This window comes from Arvicola amphibius, chromosome 11, assembly GCF_903992535.2.
Source record: "Arvicola amphibius chromosome 11, mArvAmp1.2, whole genome shotgun sequence".
Lineage (NCBI taxonomy): Eukaryota > Metazoa > Chordata > Mammalia > Rodentia > Cricetidae > Arvicola > Arvicola amphibius.
Genome location: NC_052057.2, coordinates 66,986,188 through 66,998,586, shown reverse-complemented (window position 1 = coordinate 66,998,586; position 12,399 = coordinate 66,986,188). Strand labels below are relative to the sequence as shown.

Genomic DNA, 12,399 nt, shown 5'->3' with positions numbered 1-12,399 from the left:
GGCTTTTAATCACTCATCCGTCCTGTGACTTACAGCACTGCGGGCACCATAATAATGCTCTAGCTTACGTGGGTGATCTTCTTGATAAAATCCTGGCAATCTCTCAATATAATAGGAAGACAATCAAAATAAAAAATGCTTGAAGGGTTCAGGTAGTAGGGCATACTATTTATTTTTACACTACGTGCAAGGATATTAAAATACTGACTTTCATACTTTTGATTGAGTTCATGATGAAATCCAAGAAAAATTGAAAATTTGAATTATTTCACTGCCAGGATGGACTGTATATCATGAAGTGAAAGCCAGCCTGTATCACCAACTCTGTGCCGTGATGTGCACAGTGTCAAGCTGTCTGTCCTTTTGTTTCAGTTTCTGAAGGATTTCTAAGCAATTAATTCTCTGTATGGTTCTTTTGTATTCTAATCACCCTGTGAAACGTTGTAAAGGTAAAGATATGTGATATTAATAATGGTGCCTGATGTTGAATGGCTACTAATGCAGCTTGCTGTTGGGGTGGTTTAGATCTTTCAAGGTACTTTCCGTGAAATTATCTCACTCGACCCTAGCGGCTCTAGGGAGTAAACAGTGGGCTTCTCAGAATTCCCCCACCTGCCCCACACCGTCTATCAGCCCTGTGTCTGTCCTCTCACTGCTCCCTGTTCCTTCCTTGAGAGGAGTCAGTTTTGGTGTAGAGGGAGGCAAGAGCACAGAGTGTGGATCCAAGTATTGAACTCCATCCTTGTCTTGTTGAGTTAACTTCACTTGGGAATAATTTTCCTTTCTCTATACATTGATTTTTCTAATTGACAAAATAAGAATAATGATTTACTGTATTCCCCAAGTTTCTAGAATTTTCTGTTTGTCAGGCACAGATGGAAACCGTGAACATGATAAGACAGGCCCGTTCGCTTCTTTCAAGGGAAGCTAGAAGGTTAGAATAAAAGTAGACTTCTATATCTCTGCTTCTTCGTCATAGATTTGATGAAGACAGCCAAAGTTTTCTCAGCTTTGAGTTTTTAAATGGAAATTGGGCACAATGCTATGTATCTTTTGTAGTTGTTGAGAATATTACATACACGTTGTTACCACAGCTCCATATACGAAAAGAAGCTTTAACCTTATTCTGTCTTCATTATTTGCTCCCCTCCGACCCCACCTCAACTCTTCTTTACATTTCGATATTGTGTGGCATAGAAAGTGGGGAAAATACCTGAAGATGGAAGACTACTGAGATTTTATGATATAAAAATTAGTCAGGAGTTCCGAGAGAAGAAATGGCATAGTGGATAAGAGGACCTGATTTTAAATCCCCAGTACTCCAACAAAAAGCCAGGTATGGATTTGTATTTCTCTAACCCCATCACTGGTTTGGTGGAGAAAGCCAGGTTGGTCTTAAGACACTGATGACCAGTAAGGTTAGGTGAAATGGCACGATTCATATTTAATAAGAGCATTTAATCACAGCATATAAGTGAAAGAGCAATAGAGAACCTCTGACATCCTTTTCTGGGTTCCACATGCCACATGCATGAGCATGGCTATTCACACCTACACACACACACAGACACACACACACACATGCACACACACACCCCACACACATGCATGCACGCACAAGCACACATGCACAGGCATGCACACACATTCAGAATTGAGTTTTTCTTTTCTAAAACCATACACAGGATTTAACTGTGGCAGCAGAAGGGGATGTAAGGAACTGCTTGGTTAAGAGAGTAGCTCGTCATGTTAAGGAGCACTGGGTTTTTCCTTTAGACCCTGTCTGTTAAGACTTGAAAGTCACCTCCAGACCCTGTCTTGTAGGATTTGAATGTCACTGACACAGCTCAATCCTTTCTTTTCACAGACAAGGAAACTGAGCTTGAGAGAAAAGAAGAGACTTGGGTGCCTGACTCACAAAGCTGGTGAGTGCTGCTCAGCTGGGTTTCTCTTTTTGGTGCCTTTAGGAACTGGGGGTACACAGTGTCAATGCAGACAGTTAGGATTCCATGCCTGCAAGTCTGCACAGTGCTCTTGAGTGTATGATGGAAAAGAGGAGGGGAGGACAGGGGCCTGAAGCAGCTGTGAAATAAGAGGAAATGACTGACGCTTTGAGAAGAGCAGGGTGACTTTTTGTGACTTTCCCAGGGGAATATGTGAGAAATAGTCTGGCCACTCCAGGAAAGACATTGACCACAACCACCTAGAAAAAAAGTGAAGAGAAAAGTTTGAGACATGCCGGGCGGTGGTGGCGCATGCCTTTAATCCCACCACCCGGGAGGCAGAGGCAGGCGGATCTCTGAATTCGAGGCCAGCCTGGTCTACAAGAGCTAGTTCCAGGACAGGCTCTAGAAACTACAGGGAAACCCTGTCTCGAAAAACCAAAAACAAAAAAAAAGTTTGAGACATATGTACAATCTAAAAGAAAAGCAAAATAAAGTCATGGCCAGTTTTCCATTACTGTAGCTTTGTGAACCAGTGGATGTATTGAGGTTAGTAGCAGGTGTTTGGTGAGAAGTTACAGGAGCATAGGAGCATCAAAAGAAACTACAGGAATGAAAAGCCCAATTTGCCATCATGGGCGACCACTCACAAAACTTGCTTCCTTGAAATTCTCTTCATATCTTTCAGGAAACTTGACCTAATTATGTAACATATAACTTTGGGTAAGGCCCTTGGGACTTCTGTACCTTTCAGGAGTTTGCTGAGTCCTGTGAGTTTTGTGAACTTCCTGAGTACTGTAAATTTCACTTATTTCCTCAACTTCAGTAAGCCTCTCTCACAGAGGACATTTTGTACTGAGAGGAACCAGTTGTACCACAGAGTCCACACTGGAAACCCCGAGAGGGCAGCAACTTGTTTTCTCTGCTTCTGGTCCATTTAGAGAAAGAGTAGTGCCTGACTTTCAATGCAGACTTTTTTAGTTGATAGTTTATTTTTAATAGATTGAGTAAGCTGACAGTTGGATGAGACATGAAATTAGAATAGTCCAAGAAAAAGAATAAGGCCATAGAAAATGTGGATAAGAACATTTAAATTGTGGATGCTTATCCTTTTAGAGGTGACCAGATTCAGTAGATCATGATTTTAGGAGAAAGGGTCAATGTCATTATTGTATCATGAAAAGTATTTAGATTTATGTGATAATGGCAGAAAGCCCACAAATAAACATGCTTATGCATCAGATTGGTTAGAATTTAAGTTATTTGTCCCACTACAGATCATAGTTTAACATTTTTGGATATATTGTTTTACAGAAACACAAATACTAAATTTTAAGGAAAATGTATAGATACTTTTCAAAAAATATTAAGTTTACCAATTTTATCTAAACTGGAATTTAAGGAAACAGTGTCAACTGAGAAGTCCTGTTCTTTATCATACAGGAATTGAGAACACTGCTCATCTTCCTGCTATTACTATTTGCACATTAAGGAGACTTAATGAACTATGTTAGGCAGCTTTTTAAAAGATTAACCTATCAGGTACTGATAGATTGGATTGAAATTAAAAGACTAGAAAGAAGTGAGAAGATGTCTTAGCTTCTATTTTTTTTATTTTTCCATTAAAAAATTTACACTTCCTCTACACCTCCCATTCTCCTTCTGCTCTCCCACTCATTCTACTCCCTCCCTCTTCCTCCTTAAGAGAGGGCTGAGAACCTCTCTTAAGGGTGGGAAGTCCAAGGCCCTCCCTCCTACATCCAGGCCTAAGAAGCTGTGCTCCCAAATAGGCTAGGGTCACAAAAAGCCAGTACATGTAGTAGAAACAAGTCCTAGTGCCTTTATCAATGGCTTCTCAGCCCCCATTGTCAGCCACATTCAGAGAGTCCAGTTTGATCACATGCTCGTTCATTCCCAGTCCAGCTGGATTTGGTGAGCTCCCATTAGAACAGACACGCTGTCTCAGTGGGTGGACCAAGTCGTGGTCCAGACTTCTTTGCTCATTTTCTCCCTCCTTCTGCTCTTCAACTGAACCTTGGGAGCTCAGTCCATAGCTCTGATGAGAGTCTCTGTCTCTATCTCCATCCGGATGAAGATTCTGTGGTGATATTCGAGATAATCATCAGTGCGATAGTGGGACAAGGACAGTTCGGGCACCCTCTCCTATGCTGCCCAAGGACCTAACTGGAGACATCCTTGTGGACACCTGGGATCCCCTCTAGAGCCAAGGCTCTTGCCAACTCTAAATAGCTCCCTTAATGTAGATATCTTCTTCCCTGCTCCTATATCTGCCTTCCGCCATCTCCACCCTCCCACTCCCCCAAGCTCTCCCCAGCTTTTCCCTTCTCCCTTCTTTCTCCCTCTCTTCCCTTCCCATAACCCCCCCCCACCTTACCCCCACACCCAGGCTCCCAACTTTTGCTGGACGATCTTGTTTGCTTCCAATTTCCAGGAGGATCTATATATATGTTTTCCTTTGGCTTCTCTAGGCTTGTGAACTACAGGCTTAATGTCCTTTGTTTATGGCTAGAGTCCACTACTGAGTGAGTACATGCCTTATTCATCTTTTGGGGTCTGGGTTATCACACTCAGGATAGTGTTTTCTATTTCCATCCATTTGCATGCAAAATTCAGGATGTCATTTTTTTTTAAACCACGGGGTAGTACTCTAATGTGTATATATTCCACACTTTCTTTTTCCATTCTTTCATTGAGGGGGTTGTTTCCAGGTTCTGGCTATTACAAATAATGCTGCTATGAGCACAGTTGAACAAATTCTTTTGTAGTATGTTTGGGCATCTCTTTGGTATATTCCCAAGAGTGGTATTGCTGGATCCTGGGGTAGGTTGATTCCCAATTTCCTGAAAAACTGCCACACTGCTTTCCAAAGTGGTTGCACAAGTTTGCATTCCCACCAGCAATGGATGAGTGTTCCCCTTACTCCACATCCTCTCCAGCATAGGCTATCATTGATGTTTTTGATTTTAGCCATTCTGACAGGTATAAGATGGTATCTCAAAGTTGTTTTGATTTGCATTTCCCTGATAGCTAAGGAGGTTGAACATGACCTTAAGTGTCTTTTGACCATTTGAACTTCTTCCATTGAGAATTCTCTGTTTAGTTCAATATCTAGTTTTTTAATTGGGTTAATTAGAATTTTTTAATGTCTAGTTTCTTGAGTTCTTTGTATATTTTGGAGATCAGACCTTTCTCTGATGGAGAATTGATGAAGATCTTCTCCCATTCAGTAGGATGCATTTTTGTCTTAATGACAGTGTCCTTTGCTGTACAGAAGCTTCTCAGTTTCAGGAGGTCCCATTTATTCATTGTTGCTCTTATTATCTGTGCTACTGGGGTTATACGTAGGAAGTGGTTAAATATTTACTTTAAAAAAGGGCTTAAATAATACCACTTTTTTGCTTATTAAAAAAATCTGTGACATTAGGAATAGTTACAAGAGTGTTTATATGTAAGTCTGTAGAACTAAGAGAAAAATATGAGATTGTACACATGTGTATATTGTGTGTCTGTGCATGCTCAATCACACATGCAAAAAAGTCTGTTTCTAGGCATCATTTGGTACAAAGGTCTCCATTTCAGTCTTAGAACAAAATAAACATGTGAGCTTATAATTATTTTACTGAACTTTCTTATTTTTTGGCTCACTAATGGTTCATGGATCAGTTATACTGATGAGTGCTAAAAACCTACAGCTTCAATAAGGTTGGTTTTTAAAATTTATTCATCTATTTTCTTTTTTATTCATTTATTTTATTTTTCTTAGTATTTATTTTCAAATGCTAAGAAACTGCTCAATACCAAGTCTTATTTTGCAGTTATAGAAAACCATAGAAGTATAATTTCTTATTATGGAGAAGGAACTAAAATATATTATATGTATCTAACTAGCAACGTATATATACTTTTCTAAATTACTTTTAATTTCTAATATAAATTTTTCTTCTAAGATTGAGTGTATGTCTTACTACCAGATACTCAGTATGACATTTATTTTACCTTCTTCACCTTTTAGGCTGAAATTGGTAGAAAATTTACCTTTTGAGGTCAGTTATTATTTGTAGTGATCTAATATACCTGAAGGTTTTCTTTAGAAAGTTGACACTCCATGTATTTCTATAGTGGACTGTTTGTACCATATTTTATTTTGTGAACAGTTCTATGGTAAGGATTACTTTGCTTTTCACTGCTTTTGCAAGTATGCATGCAGCTTCATTCCCAAATAAACAGGGTGGGGATATAAGTATATATCTCAGTTTACTCTTCCCAAATTTGCGTAGTAAGTTAAGTTTCTTCATGTTCCCTGGGTCTAAGTAATAAATGAGTGGACACAGGTCAGATGGCCCCTCCAGTTCCATGAGCTAAACTTAAGTGCCCCAACACCAAGTATTAGTATTTTTCTACTGTTTAGGAGTAGATTCAATTTAAAAAGCAAGTGTAAAGGATTGCTTTGTTTTATTTCATTAGATTTAACAAAGTACCTTAGCTCTTTTCCTGTTGACTCAGTAACTCAAGAGGCTGAAATTGATGGGGACCTCTGAGTTCATAGTTTAAGACCAATTTTGGTAAAAATTTATCTTAATAAAAAACAAGACAATGGAGGTTCAATCTAGTGGTCAATAATCTGGCCTACATAGGTTTAAAGCACTACTAAAAACTAAAGAATGTCAAAATTAGTCTAGCTACTGCAAACTCCTTGCTTTATTCATGTCTTGTTTACTGATAGCACCTTCAGCAGACTTAGTGCGAGCGGAAGATAGCATTTGTCAGTTTGGCTTGAAGAATCTTGAGTGTTTTTAGAAGTTGTGTTATTATGAAAGAGTAACCCATTTGACACATACGTATGTGCTCACTGAAATCATTGTTTTTCCTTGTACAGTAGGTTTTCTAATAAACACATTTTTTTCTTTGAAGATAGTAAAATATATATCAAGAGGTAGGCGCTTCAATGTGGAGACATCGGAGCTGTGAGGCCACACTGAATGTTGGTGAAAGTGGTGCAGTCCATTCTAAATGTGACATGACGAGAAGAGAATCGTGTTGGCAGTGTCTGTCCTTGCTCAAGTTACTATCACGTTTTAACCCTCAGCTTTTTCTGTTTTAAAATATATTTCTCCTAAAATGGGAATTAAGTGAGAAAAGGGCTGAAGGTATCATGGAACAAAAGTGGTCTTTAATATTTGTCACATGCAGTATTACACTTCTCTAATGGAACTCTAAAGATGACTGACCACGCTAAAACCTTTTACATCAGCAGTTTTGATTCTGTCTTGAAGCTTTATTAGTGGATAGTAGAAAAATAATTGTACAATGGAAACACCATGGAATCTACTAGAGTAACCCTATCAAAAACTCCTAGGAATGGGGGGACATGGAGCCTGAACCAACCATATTCCTGAAACCAGGAAAGGCCTCAAGTGGAGGGGTTGAGATACTAACTCAGTCACAAAATCCTTCAACCTATAGTTTGTCCTGACTAAAGAGTGTTGTTGTAAAGAGAGGGGGCCCCTCTGTTTGTCAAAAAAGAGGGAACGTGATGTGGGACAATTGTATTTTGACAATTATATTTTAAATAAATGCTGATTGGTCAGTAGCCAGGCAAAAAGTATAGGTGGGACAACCAGACAAAAAGTAGAGGTGAATTAATGAGAACAAGAGTATTCTGGAAAGAAGGAAGCTTTTTCTGAAGTTGTAAGCATGCCACAAAAAAGCAAGATGTGACCTGGCCTGCTAAAAAAAGGTACAGAGCCATGTGGCAAACATAGACAAAAATAATGGGCTAATATAAGTTATAAGAGTTAATAAAAAGCCTGAGCTAATGGGCCAATCAGTTTATAGTTAATGTAGACCTCTGTATGATTTCCTTGGGAATTAGTGACTATAAAAACCAGGCAGGACCAAAACCTCAGACAACAGAGTGTTCTGGGGCCAGAGCCTAGCAGAGTAATTAATAACCGGAGAACTAGAGAGATTTTATCCAGCAACTGATAGGAACAGATGGAAAGTCCCACAGTCAAACATTAGGCAGAATTCAGGGAGTCTCGTAGAGAAGGGGGAGAAAGGATCAGAGCAACAGGAAGGGTCAGAGACACCAAGAGAACACAGCTTGAACCAATTGACCAGGACTCATAGAAACTTACAAAGATCAGGGAGCACGTAGCCATCTGACCTAGGTCCCACACATAGATGTTACTGGTGAGTAGCTTGGTGTTCTTGTGGTACTCCTAACAGTAGGGGTGAGGGTGATCACTGACTCTTTTGCTACTGATGGGATCCATTTCCTACTCCTGGGTTGCCTCATCCAGCCTTGATATGGTTGTATGTACCTGATATTATTGTAACATATTATGTGGTGTTTGGTTGTTGTCCCTAGTTGGCCTGATCTTTTCTGAGGGGAGATGGGGGGCACCTAGGGAAGGGGGTGCAAAATGAGATAAATCTGTGGTTGGGTTGTAATATAATGAGAAAATAACAATAATTTTCCACCAGCTTCCTTATGTTAGAAGCTTTAGTAGTGAATGATAGAAAATTAATCCTTTTACCCTATGTAGAAGTAATTTCTCCCGAACTGTCCAAAGATTGCTGCACCTAAACATGGCCTACATGTAGCACGCATCAAACCTTTTACTTCTTGCATGTTCTGCTGATAGTGTGATTATCAGATGTTGGTTGACCAGATGGATCAGTGGTGTGTCTTTAGGGAGAGATAAGGTTTTCTTGACCTCTGTGGAGACAGTACAGCAGAGTGGAAATTTATACTGGGGAATGCTGTTTTAAGAGCTGTGTTGTCATCTGAAACTTAGCAATTGTCAGTTAAAACTAGCACAGAAATGATTGTCAGGCTGCATTATCAACAAGATTCTGCATTGTATCCAAGTGTCTTTTGGCTCTGTGTGTGTGTGTGTGTGTGTGAGAGAGAGAGAGAGAGAGAGGGAGAGAGAGAGAGAGAGAGAGAGAGAGAGAGAGAGAGAGAGAGAGAGAGAGAGAGAGAGAGAGAGATCTGTTTGGACATTGTCCACTAAGTTCTTGACATTGTGCTACAGAAGCCCCTCCGAATGACAATGAAGTTACGGAATGTTTCACAGCTCCTTAGTTACTTAAGCAAATAAATTAGCTGGTCACAGCTTACCTGAAAATTTTAGAGTATTTTGATGAGATCCTCTTGTGCAGATTTTGAAAGGGTTTATGTTAGTCTTTCATTTGGATGCTGCTTCATGGCGTCTTTGGAGTTTTCACAGCCCAGGAAAACACATGAAAGTTAACACGCTTTTAAATGTTGTGATGACTGGTCATCTCACTTCTTTTTTCCACTGAGAACACTTTTGAATTTTGCACTGTAGAAGCCACAAAGGAAGCATTCATGTTTTAATTCTGTATGAAACAGGGGTAGTGCTCATTATGCTCATTATTATACCATCATCTTATAATTGCTTGCTGATTGAAGTAATTACTAATACATTTTTTTAGGTTTAGCTTTAAAATTTAATCTTTCCTTCTACCGGAAACAAAGTGTCAGTATTAAGGAACACTGAGTATCTGAGCACGGCTACACTCAATGGTGAGAGTGTTGAGCATGCATGGGCATATTAAGGTTAGGAAGGATGTGTTTATGATCCCAAAAGATCTTTCAATGTGATGAGAAAATAGCCAATAACCTATCATGGTACATTTTCCAAAATATAAAATTGATGATGTCTCTAAGGAATGAGTATTTACTTAAGATGTTTATTTACTTATTTTTTTATTTGAAATCGCTCCTATATAAAGTTTCCTAATTTTATTGCCCTACATCAATCAAGGGAACTGTCTGCTAACACAAATGACACTTACCCTTAGGAACATTTGTTGTTCCTAAACTGTTCAGCAGGACTAAGTCGTCTTCTCCTTTTCCAGCCTATTAACATTGTCTTGTTAAAAGGAGAACCATCTCCCATTTCTGCAGGGGAAGTTGCCCTGGGGCCTGCCCCTGGGCTTGTGCCCTTGGCTGCAGCCACTTCCCTCTTCCTTTATTACACTGCCCCCTGGACCTCACCAGGTGGCTTTACAGTCTAAAGCCCTGAGGTGATGCCTTGGTTTCTCTCCATGAAAACTGCTTCTTCTCTGTCAGTCTTCACTGAAGTTCAGTGTGATTCATCTCAAGTTGGATTTATGTCATGAATCTTATGCTTGTTCTCTTTAATATAAAGCTAATGACGGCACTTAAGAAAAGCACAGGTAACATTTTAAGTATTACTTGTTCTGATAGCTTATTATAACATCCACTAAAGGGCAGACTAGGTTTCTTTCTTAACAAATAATGATAGTTGTCATTTCTTACAGCTATCCTCTCTCTGTTAATGTCTGTAAGTGAGAAATTGCATCCATACCCATGAGTGACCTTGTAGTCTCCTATAAACCAAGATGATTTATCAGGAACAACCCAGTCACATGCATATCACGCACACCTTATTGTTATCACTACACATTTAAAATTAAGGCGGGAAATATTCAAGTTAGGAAAGTCAAGAGGATGCTGCTTTTTTCAGTGTAGATTGTTACCACTTTAGTGGAATACAGTTTTGCAAAACTGACAATATTTTTCGTTTTGGACCTGTGTATGCCAAAACCACAGCTCTCATCTTGAAGCGGATAAGAGGTGGTTTGTTTTAAAGGTATTTTGGGCGATCATGTCTTGGGAATACAGGTTCCCCTCAAAGTTCATCTTCCACCATTTTCATAAAGTTATATAGATTTAAAGAACAAGACAAGTTATAAATCAAGGCAAGTTTAAAATACATTGATGGTATATCAGAGAGGTCATTACAGAGGCATGGGGAAAGCTTTTCAATTAGTCTTAAACATATCTGATACTATGTTTAGCTTTTGGTTTTGTTCTTAGTGGTCTGCTAAGTTAATAGATTTCCAAAGATTTTTACCTGTTAGTCACAGGATGTTAGTTCTGATACACAGGTAGACAAGGAACGGCTATTTAGGGGACGAAAGCCAACTCAAGACGAGGTACTTAACCTCTGGAACTGCAACATCCCAACCTCTCCACATCAGCCACTTTTAATCAGTCAGTCTTTGCAGACACAACTTCTCTCCAGAAATTCTTCTTCAGAAGTCCCAGTTATAAAAAAAAATGTCAGGAGGTATACACACACACACACACACACACACACACACACACACAGAGAGAGAGAGAGAGAGAGAGAGAGAGAGAGAGAGAGAGAGAGAGAGAGAAACAGATACACACACAAAGACAGCACACACATACAAACACAGACACAGGTACACACACACACTCAGTGACAGTTACACACAGACAGAGATACACACATACACGCAGACACACACACAGATACACACACAAAAACATACACATAGACATACACACAGACACACTTCAAGCATTTGGTTTCTATAAGGAAACATATCTCCAGTAATGAGTTCTCTGGTGCCCACAGCAGTCCAGCCCTTCCTCAGAAGTCTCTCAGCCACCCTCTCATGGCACTCTTTGCTTGATGGCACCTCTAAGGTTCCACTTCAGTGTTCTTTCATAGAAAATCGCTCAGGGGTCACTTCGGGGAGGGTCTACCCCCAGTATCTTATTCTCATTTCACTCAAATTGTATACTATCTCTCAAGCTCCTCACACCTCTAGTGAGGTAAGGATGCTGATCAAATGGCCTGCAATGCCAGCAGAAATGCCTAGAGGCCACTATGACCATCTCCTGTTTGATGGAGTCCAAGCTTCAGGTTGCCTGTGGTTACTGAAGGAGCTGAAAGGCAACCACATCTCTTCCAGCTTCTCCACCTGTGAGGGTCCCACGTGGCACAAAACTGAACAGTGGGGGAGAAATGGGCCCCCAGAGCTGTGACTCAGTTCCCCGATTAAGAGTCAAATATTTCTACATTACTAGTAGCCTGCAAGTCCTTCAGTCGCCTACTGGCAGCTCTAGAACTCAGTTACAATCATTTTTCCATTTACAAGATCCAAGTCACATGTACAGTGTTGTAAAGCAAAGTTAAAAATAAACAAAAACAAAACCATTTACTTATTCTGCCCTGGGCAGGCAGTACCACGTTTGTCTGGAGTCAGAGGGCAGCTTGCTAGAGTCTATTCTCTCCTTCTATCCTGTGGGTTCCAGGGACTAAATTTAGGCCATTGGGCTCAATAGCAAGAACCTTTACTCACTGAAGCATATTGTTGGCCCAAAAGGCTCCATATTAAAACCTGCTTCCATGGCTATAAGTTACAATCATTCCTTGTTGTTTGCCTCAGGGTCTGTCTGTTGTTTTGCCTACTACTTATTTAATGAGATAATTATTGTGATAAACTGTAATGTGCTGGGATCATTTTTGAAGTTTGGACCCTTTACATGTTTTTCACTAGATACATACATTCACATAGATACAAAGGGGCAGTTTGCAATTCGCATTAGCATTCTGAGATGAGA

General features: G+C 39.8%; 1 protein-coding gene across 3 annotated transcripts in view; it reads left to right on the top strand.

The window, feature by feature from the left end:
• Positions 1 to 12,399, top strand: part of Hnf4g (hepatocyte nuclear factor 4 gamma) — a 142,971-nt gene that overhangs the window by 64,132 nt on the left and 66,440 nt on the right. Inside the window, exon 2 of one of the 3 annotated variants that reach the window (XM_038347738.1) lies at positions 1,868 to 1,925. The exons of 1 other annotated variant lie outside the window; for it this stretch is intronic. The gene's annotated coding sequence lies outside the window, so the exon portion shown is untranslated. Of the gene's footprint in view, positions 1 to 1,867; positions 1,926 to 12,399 lie in introns of those variants that run through there. One more of the 3 variants, XM_038347735.2, reaches the window with a different exon arrangement.